Source organism: Myxine glutinosa, chromosome 1 (genome assembly GCF_964187855.1).
Source record: "Myxine glutinosa chromosome 1, kmMyxGlut1.1, whole genome shotgun sequence".
In the NCBI taxonomy this organism is placed as follows: Eukaryota; Metazoa; Chordata; class Myxini; order Myxiniformes; family Myxinidae; genus Myxine; species Myxine glutinosa.
In genome coordinates, this window is record NC_136261.1 from 238,815,411 (window position 1) to 238,825,482 (window position 10,072).

A 10,072-nucleotide genomic window follows, 5' to 3' on the forward strand; every position below is an offset into this window, starting at 1 on the left:
CCAACTTCAGTCGCTCCAGCAGCTGCGTGGCTCAGTCTGGTGTCTCCTGTCCACTTAGGTGCACGTGAGCGGCAGTACGTCCTGCGTAGTGTCCTCCTTACTATAACATTACTGTGATTCACGATGAATCGAAAGTGCAAGAAGGACCCAAACAAGTTCTGCTATATCTGTGGTAAAGTGACCATGCCAGACCGGCAGTCTAACATCACACGTTTTGTAAGGAAAAGCTGTCATGCATACTTTGGAATGAAACTTGGTGACCAGGACAAAGCCTTTGCCCCTCACATATGCTGCAAAACGTGCATTGAGAGTCTGCGGCACTGGAGCCACAAGAAGATTGAGTGTCTGCCTTTTGGTATCCCAATGGTGTGGAGGGAGGGAAGAGATCATACTAATGACTGTTATTTCTGTATGACAAACCTACAAGGTGAGTTTATCAATTTTGTTTGAGTTTAACTTTATGTTTAATAAATTCCCAAACATTCTAAATTGTTTAACTTTATATATCATGTCACCCCCTTGACGGTATGTCTATCTCTTTCATTTTAGGCATAAATCGAAAAAACAAGCAACACTTAAAGTAGCCAGACGTGCCATCTGCCATTAAACCAGTGCCTCATGGACCAGAAATTCCAATTCCAGCACCGCCCGAAAATTCCAGACATTCGGCGTCCGATTCCGATGAACAAATGGAAGATGGTGACATATCTGGTACATATCAACCTACGGGCGAGACAAGTCAACCCAAACTCTTCAGCCAAGCGGAGTTGAATGATTTGACACGAGATTTGTGTTTGTCCAAAGAATCTGCTCAGTTGCTAGGGTCACGACTTCGTGAAAGTCGTTTGTTAGCTCCTGAAACTACATTCTCCTGGTACCGCAGCCGAGAAGAAGAGTTTCGAGAATATTTTAGTTCAGACGATGAAGTTTCTCTGGTTTACTGTAGCAACATCACCGGCCTCATTGCAGCTATGGGTTTAGCATATGATCCTACAGAATGGCGGCTCTTCATCGACTCCTCAAGTAGAAGCTTGAAAGCAGTACTACTGGCAAAGGGCAGATGAGCTCCCTTTGGGAGCCATCGGCCATCTACCACGGAGATGGTGTCTCCGGAAAAAAAACACCCAATTGCGGTGGGAAAATTTATTTTGGTTCAAGTTGGGTGAAACATCCTCAACAATTTCCTTCATACAGCACTATGTACAAGACAAGACAAGCAGCACTATGTTCAACGCAACTGGCCAGAAAGATCTGGCCTGGAACCAGGTTCCCACAACGTTGTGTCACACGCTCTTGTGAATCCTCAGAAGATTCTACTTCCGCCACTGCACATCAAGCTCGGACTTATGAAGAATTTTGTCAAAGCACTGAACAAAGAAGGTCGAGCTTTCGCTTTCCCGAACAAGAAATTTCCTCGCGTAAGTGAGGCCAAACTGAAAGCAGGCATTTTTGATGGCCCTCAGATCAGGGAGCTTATGAAAGATCGTAAATTCGACGAAAGTATGGAGAGCAATGAGAGGAATGCCTGGCTCTCATTCAAATCCATTGTGATGAACTTTCTGGGCAATCACCGAAGTCCGGAGTATGAATGTGTTGTGGAAGGGCTCCTGCAGAGCTTCCAGGCTCTTGGTGCACGCATGTCCATAAAGATGCATTTTCTCAGCTCGCATTTAGACTACTTTCCGGAAAACTGTGGTGATGTCAGCGAGGAGCAAGGGGAACGGTTTCACCAGGATATTCGAGTGATGGAAGAGAGGTACCAGGGCCAATGGGATGTCAACATGCTTGCAGACTACTGTTGGTGCCTCAAGAGAGATGTTACAGATGCGACACACAGACGAAAATCTTTGCGAAAGCCATTAATTCCGCATTAATTGTTTTCCTTCGTCTTTTTAATGTTGAATTTCACATTAACGGTACTTGTGCGTCATTATATGTATAGTTTGTACATTGTCTGTCAATGTAAGTCTGATTTTGAATTTAAAAAATGCTAATTAAAAAAACAAAAATTTTGATTATTTTTTTCCTCAAAATTGAGATAGCATAAAAACTTGACCTGATTGAGCAAAATGAGATACATTTCTACATTCAGCATGCAAAAAGCATATAAAAACCGTTGAGAAAACCTAGACCTCTGAAATGACGCAGACCAGTGTAATGAAACACTTTGATTAGGTAAAATTTGGAGAAATGTGAATCTGATTGGAATCTTTTGTCTTATTCTGGAGAAGAAATGTTTATAGATGGCAGCACTACACTTATGGACTGCCTCACCAGGGCAAAATATGCTAATGCACTCATCTGCTTACTGTTTTTCTGGCATGACTGGAGTTTCCTGCACAAAATTTAATAGCTAAAATGTCAGTACCATCTTCCATCTTTAATTTGCCACAAAAACTTGAAATAATGAAAAGCTACATCATGACATCATTGACGTCATTACATCACTTGGGTACATTACATCACTTGGGAATACTACATAATGATGAATTCACTGATATACTGGTTTGAAGAGTTTATTTTCACACGTAAATGGGTAAAAACAGCTACATTTATATGATATTGATAGGATATGAGCAGATATAAGGCACTTTTTAATAGAGGCGGTCATCTTTTTTTGACGTCACATTTAGACCCTTTGCGATAGTCCTATTTCAGCCTACTTTTGGTATGTTGTTCTCTGGACCAAATACTACAGGAAAACACCACAAAACGTTTTCTAGGAATTTTTTGGGGCTTTTCCCATTCATTTCATATTTTCACCTAACTATACCTTCGAATGCTACTGAATCATGATCACAGCAAAGGTGCAACATCATATGACTATCTTAGGACTATTAATGGTCAGTGCCATGAAACTTTCCAAAGTGCATGTGTGAGACGCTTGGTCTCCTTCAAAATGATAGAGAATGGCATTTTGCATTGACAGATGCAGAAGCAACACAAATGTGCCCACAAATCAGGGAGCTCTTTGTGACCCTCCTACTCTTTTGAAACCCTGCTGACCCAGTTATGGTCTTCGACCATCACCATATGCACTGGTGGGATGACTTTCTTCCTCGGGTTCCTCAATAAGCAAGCTGATCATCAATTCCTGCATGCAATGGTATTGCTGGACGTTGAGCGTCGCCTTCAACACCACGACAGACAACTTTCTGAGTTTCATCTGCCAAATGTCACAAATGATTTGCGTGCAACAGTGCAAGCAATCAATGGAAATATTGCACAACCACAACTGCCAATGATTATTCAAGAGGAACTTGAACTTGCTTATGATTTTAAAACTTTGAGAAACATTGTAAACCAACGCTTGCATGGCCCAAATGCACTTCTACCCTCTCAACGTGAGGTAAATGACACTGTTATAGTTGCTTTACAGAAAAAGGAACCATTGGCTATCTTCCTGGATGCAAGAGGTGGGACAGGTAAAACCTATACACTGAACATTCTGCTAGCTGCTGCACGCACCCTGCACAGTGACAAAATAAATGTTTCTCTAGCTGTTGCCTCAAGTGGTATTGCGGCTACACTTCTGCTGGGTGGACGTACATTTCATTCCAGGTTCAAAGCCCCCATCATGGTCACTGACTCAACAACATTATCAATATCGATATCTCACCAAAGTGTTCTTGCTGACCTAATTCGTAGAGCAAACCTTATTGTATGGGACGAGGCTCCAATGAGTCACAGGCACCTACTTGAGGCACTTGACCACCGTACATTACGAGACATCACCAACCAAGACATACCTTTTGGGGGAAAAGTAATAGTTCTCTGCTGGACACTTTAGACAGGTGCTTCCTGTTATTAAACATGGATCACGTGCCCAGATTGTCAATGCCTCTCTGAAATATTCTCTGTGTTGTGGCAACATTTCAAGATATTCCACCTTACCGAGAATATGCGTGTGCTTATGAATGGACATTGGACATGATAAAAAATTGAGGGAGTTTGATCGTTGGCTACTACAACTTGGCAACAGACAGCTACCCGACAACAATGAGGCATGCATTGAAATACCAGAGGAAATGTGCATGCAAATTGACAGCACCTCACGTGAAACAATCAAGTAGATCCATGAGTGAAGTCATTGACTGGGTCTTTCCTGACTTTCACCGACACCACACAGATCATAAGTGGATGGCAGATCGTGCAATATTAGCACCAAATAACACATTGGTGGATACCATCAACGAGGTCATGTTAGATACATTTCCTGGAACACCAACACTTTGTCAAAGTGCAGACAAGATGGTAAATGATGATGATGACGATGCCACACGTTTCCCAACTGAATATCTCAATTCCCTTAACATTGCCGGAATGCCACCTCATCAACTCTCACTCAAGGATGGCATGCCTTTAATCTTGCTCCGCAACCTCAACCCGAAGCCAGGACTCTGCAATGGGACACGGTTAATCGTGAAAGAAGTTATCTGTGGCCGCCTCCTAAAGGCTATTGTTGCTAATGGTGACAATGCAGGTCGCAGTGTGTTTATCCCTCGCATCACTCTTCAACCTACAGATGGGATTTTCCCATTCCATTGGCAACGACGTCAGTTCCCAGTGAGAATTGCCTTTGCCATGACCATAAACAAGTCAGGTGCAGAGTTTGTCTAGGGTGTGCTTGTGGCTAGAACAACCGGTCTTCACACATGGTCAACTGTATGTAGGATCATGACGCGTTGGCCACCCTGACAATATTCGTTTCGCTATCAAGCAGTTGCCTCACCTTCCAAGAACTGCGACATGTTGTTGTATTGTTTACAGTGAAGTGTTATCACTATCTTGAACTTAAATTGCTTATAAAGATGTAACATCACTGATATTACAAATAAATTTGAGCAGAAGAAATGTTTGCATTATCATTGGCTTAAATCATGACAACACAACAACTCATATAGTCATTATCCTAAGTTCAAACAAACTTGTGCCTCTGCAGCGATGTATAGTGAGGCAAGCACAGCATCCCGATCTACGATAATCGATTTATGTCAACATATTTTATCTATCTTATATATATATATATATATATATATATATATATATATATATATATATATATATATATATATATATATATATATATATATATATATATATATTGTTACTGATCGCGGTTTAGATGGTATGATGGGCCGAGCGGATGGTCCAACCGCGGCCGAACAGTTATTCCCCGATTAGAACCCCATTCCACCCAAACGTTGGCCGGATCGCACCGCAGCTATTCAATAGGGAAAAGACAAAGGCGACACGGATGTGAAGAAGAAGAAGAAGACAAAAAGGTTGGAAATACTACTAAATTTATTCCTACTATTTACATGCTCAAAGTAACCAAGGAGAAGGAAAGATAATAAAATAATATACAGAAGAATCAGAGACACAGTGCAATTATTAGCTTATACAGACTTAATTAACCCTGGGACAGAACAAACAAAACAAACTCACGTACACAAGAAGGGTGGAAAGGCAGGAGGTGGATGGCTGGAGGGAGAGGAAGGTCCAAGGGGGTCCTGCAGCACAACCGGCGCGTTTAGCAGCCGCCGTTCCTTCACGGCCCTGCTCCAAACCGCCGTTCAGGCCCCCAAGCTGCTGTTGTGGCTGCTGTGGATGTCGCGTGCTTTGCCAGGCCTTGTCCGACTCGTCTGGTCCAAACCCTCAACTCTTTCTTGGTCCACTCACTCTTTACCACCGACTCCTCACCGCAACCAACGCAACCAACTGACCACCGACTCCACTGACTGACTCCTCACGACTCTCTCCCTTGCTTCTTGCGTGCGCGCCTTTTATAGCGCCTCCAGCGATCAAGCCGCCGGCCTTCCTGACACGCCCATCGGTGTGCTCACCTCGGCCCTGGTTGGTCACGCGACCCTCTCGCTCCGCCCTTGATGATGACGGGCGGGCACACCCCTCTTCCCCTCTATGACGAGGTGGAGACACGCCTTTCTTCTCCGACCCTGCCTCGTGGTCAATGGCGGTTATTGGAGGGGAGGTAATTGGCAATCGAGGGTTGGCAATCACCAGAGGGGATGTAAAAGGGAATGGAGATTTTGGGGATGGGAATGAAAGGGGATCTATTCTCTTTCACTGGTGCAATGGAGTACTTCAATTAATGGGAGACACAGCCTTACCCTAGAACACAGAATAAGAGATAACTATCAAACAGGGGTATTCTATTATTTGGCTGACGTGTATGCTTGTGGACTAATTATGGGATGCCCTTTCACCTTTACACAGCTCCAGAGGTAGGGGGGCGCAGAATAACAATAATAATAATAATACAGCACACAATCAAAAAAATACAGTCCTCATCTCCGCAACACTGCACCCTCCTCCTCTTAGGCACGTTCCGGGCCTACAACTTTTATTTAGTGTGACACGTAGGTGTAGTTCCCTCTACTTTTAACCTGACCCTGAGTGCGACAGTTTTAAAACATAAATAAATGTGTCCCGCTGCTCCATTGCACCCTGCCTAACAGACTTACGCCCACAGTTAACCGAATTGCGGAATGGTCTTCAAACTATACACTGACGGTGGGAAGCATTATTTACAATGACGCTATTTTTATTTACAAAACTAACCCAGGACCTGTGATTGTTCTTTCTGGGGGGGAGACAGTCTGCTCTGCATCAATGCACCATTAAAGCACCCAAAAACGCACCAATACACACCCAGGCACCAATCGGTGCAGTCACCATTGTTCAGGAAAATAAAAACAACAACCCCTAACCCTGCAGGTGTCTCTTGCTCTTCGGCTCCCTCTGCTGGTAATTATTATTTGTTCTTCCAGATGTTGTCATTCCTTTGCTTTGCTTACTGGCGGTCTATTTGTATTAAAACTTGCACCCAATGTGTCCATTTTTATTTATTTTATTTATGGCCCACAGGGCCGACTACGTGTGGTTCACCTGTGGGGCATCGGTGCCCTGTGGCCAAGGTCCGCCAGCAAGATTTTGGGCCCTCATGGCCGGTTCCAGCAGAGGGGCCATGTCCCAACCCATGGGGTCCATAAGTGGTGCTCGGCCACAGACATGTGGTCCATAATGTGGTGCATCGATGCAGACAGCTGGTTCTGGGAATTCCGGGCGCACAATGGAGGACTCACGCACGCTCCCCTCGGCACCCATTGGCGCACAGGTCATGTGGGAGACAAGAGGGGAAAGACAAATGAGCGAGGGGTAAGGTCACAAGGGTACACATCAATAAGGCAATGCAAGGCGAAATGCGTACGGAGAGCGAAATGAGAAAGCTCGTCCCTACCGTACGTCACCCCCCTGTCACCTACACTACCCTTGCCCTTACCCCATATGTACAAAAATCTACACATTACCAATCCGTCGCTACTGTCACGTCTCCCCATATTTCCTCTATACCAAATTCGTCGCCACAATCCCTCTACTTCAAAATTTGCCATCACCAAATTCATCATCAATCCTCATAAGGAGGTAGAGATGGAACATCAAAGAACAATGTCACACCCACGTCATGATGCGTCTCACAATCCAAAACATTTGCATCGAAAATAATTAAACATGGCATGGTGTGGAGTACCTGTCACCTCAGGTGAGTGGATGCAGATGGTGCGAGGAGACTTCATCCTAACTACTTTCTAAAGGACATTAACACACTTTACACTACCCGGGGTCTTTCCCTGCCAATCCATTGGCCAACTTACACTAAGGGTTCTAAAAACCAATTCCCATTGACCAAACTGTGGTGCTTCTCAATTTGGGGTCTCACTCCCCCGATTCATCTCCCGGTGCCCTTGCACAATTTCTGGGCTGTGACGTGTAGCTCTTCCAGCAGGTCTACCCACCTGCACACCTCCACCACTGTAGTTGCCACCCGAGCTTACCTAGCTCCTCACCCTAACCTAACTAACTGGGGACAGCCCCTCCTGGCTCTGTCACCCCACTCGGTGCCCTCCGGCACTGGGCTACCCGGGTCCGTCCTCCGGATCCTCGGGCCCCATCCACAACAACTACTACCGGCTCCCAGAGCCCATCTGCGGCCTCACCTGGCCGACATCCTCACAGTGGTGGAGCGCCCAACCAACTACACACACTAACAGGCTACACGCCCAGCCATTTCCACAACACTAATGCACCCATCCAAAGACCATTCTTTCACCCGCACCACAGATGCCAATATCCAACCACAATTTACCTGTACCCTCTACCTAACACTTGCACTACCCGCCCCGGGTATCCGTGATGGGGGTCCACTCTTCCCCCATTCACACCTCGCACCATCCACTCCACTCCACAATTTCCACCATACTCACTCCACGACCATCCATTCCAATACTCCATACCATTTATTCCATACACCTGTTCTCCATTCACCTGTCGTTGCACACCTGTGCAATCATACCTGGTGCCACCTGCACCCTCCTCCTCTTCCTAGACCATTTGATCAGCACAATACACAAGCACCTTCACTCCCTCATACACTGCTCCACACACCTGTTCAGTTGCACACCTGTGCAGTCACACCTGTTCAATCCTCACACACACGGCATCATCTCACCTAACTACTCCCCTCTGAAACTTGCGCTTCCCAGTCGCCCCTTTAAACTATTGCGCTCCCACGTCATTATCATCCACGCTAATCTACCTGCGTCCCCACTACAGGTATCAGTCACTAACTAACCTTAACGTTACCTAATGTCATCTTCGCTAGATCCCTACACATGATATATCCTAACCCTCCCGGGCTAGTTTTCACTGCCATCAACCCCATAATCTAGTGCTCCTTTGCCCCCCCCCCCCGTTTGTGAGGGATTACAGAGTTGCCATCCCACCACATCGGGGAGGTCCCACTATCAATTTTGCTCGTCCAAATTCCAACCAATTCAAAAATTTTCCATTTACTGCCAATTACCGTACCATCATCAAATGTTGCTTTTTTCTAATTTCGGGGCCAAAACACTATCCTCATCACCCGTCTACTTATTAGATCCTCTCGGTGCGCCAATTCCCTTCTAAAGCTCGGCTTCGTACAGCCGAGCAATGAACGCGGGTTCTTTGGTGCCGGCGGCTGGATGCGTCCGGCACTCGGTGCAGGGACGGGGGCTTACCCGTGCCGAGATCCCACGCACCACCTCGGCGCGGAGCCATCCAATTGCCCGATCTCGATCTGCCGGAACATCTCAATAGAAAGTGGTCGCCATGACGACCCTTCCTATCGGGCTGCCCGCTCCGCCTAGTGGAGCCCGGACGCGGCCGTTCCACGCGAGGCCCAGCATTGATCGCGTACGGCGGTCCTTTCGAACCCGTCGTGGCTCGGATCCCCGCTGGTTCTCGCGGCACGGGAAGCCCGGCATGCACCGAGGGCCCGATTCGGCTAAAATTCGCTCTAACCGCTAACCCGGTTACCGTCGACGCCTCCCCTGGATGCTTACACGCATACGCTACCCCTTTCTTGCTCATACCTCCAGCTGTTCCCATGCTCCTCGTACCTTTCCTTGCACACCTCGGTACTCTCATTCCGCTCACAGACCTGGTCACACACCTGACCACCGAACACCTTGGCACACATTCGTCGCTCGCACACCTCACCAACACACCTCTTCGCGCCCCTCCCTCGGTCACCTCCTCTGTGACCATCACAGGTGTGCTTTCACTCGCACACCCAACCACGTGCCTCACGACCAACTCAAGTGTGCATTCCCACACACGCTCTACCATTCCAGGTGTGCATCCTTCCATTCCAGGTGTACATCCTTGCTCACCTGTCACAACCAACTCACGCTCCTTGTCACTCTCCCTACTTTCACCACCACTCTTGACAACGCACTCACCCTTACTCCCGACAGCGCACTCTTTCCTCATGCACCTGTCCGTTACACACCTTTCTCGCGCATCCTCTTGCGCACACTCTTTCGTTACATCCTCTGTAACTCTCACCACAGGCGTGCATTCTCCTTCACTCTTGACAGCGCACTCTTTCCCCCATGCACCTGTCCGTTACACACCTTTCTCGCGCATCCTCTTGCGCACACTCTTTCGTTACTTCCTCCGTAACACTTACCACACCGCGCTTCCATGTACCCCCTCGCACACGCGCTAC

General features: G+C 46.8%; 1 pseudogene; it reads left to right on the forward strand.

Annotated features, from left to right (window-relative positions):
• Window positions 1-4,077: 4,077 nt before the first annotated feature.
• Window positions 4,078-4,848, forward strand: LOC144891344 (ATP-dependent DNA helicase Pif1-like; annotated as a pseudogene).
• The last annotated feature ends 5,224 nt before the right edge of the window (window positions 4,849-10,072 follow it).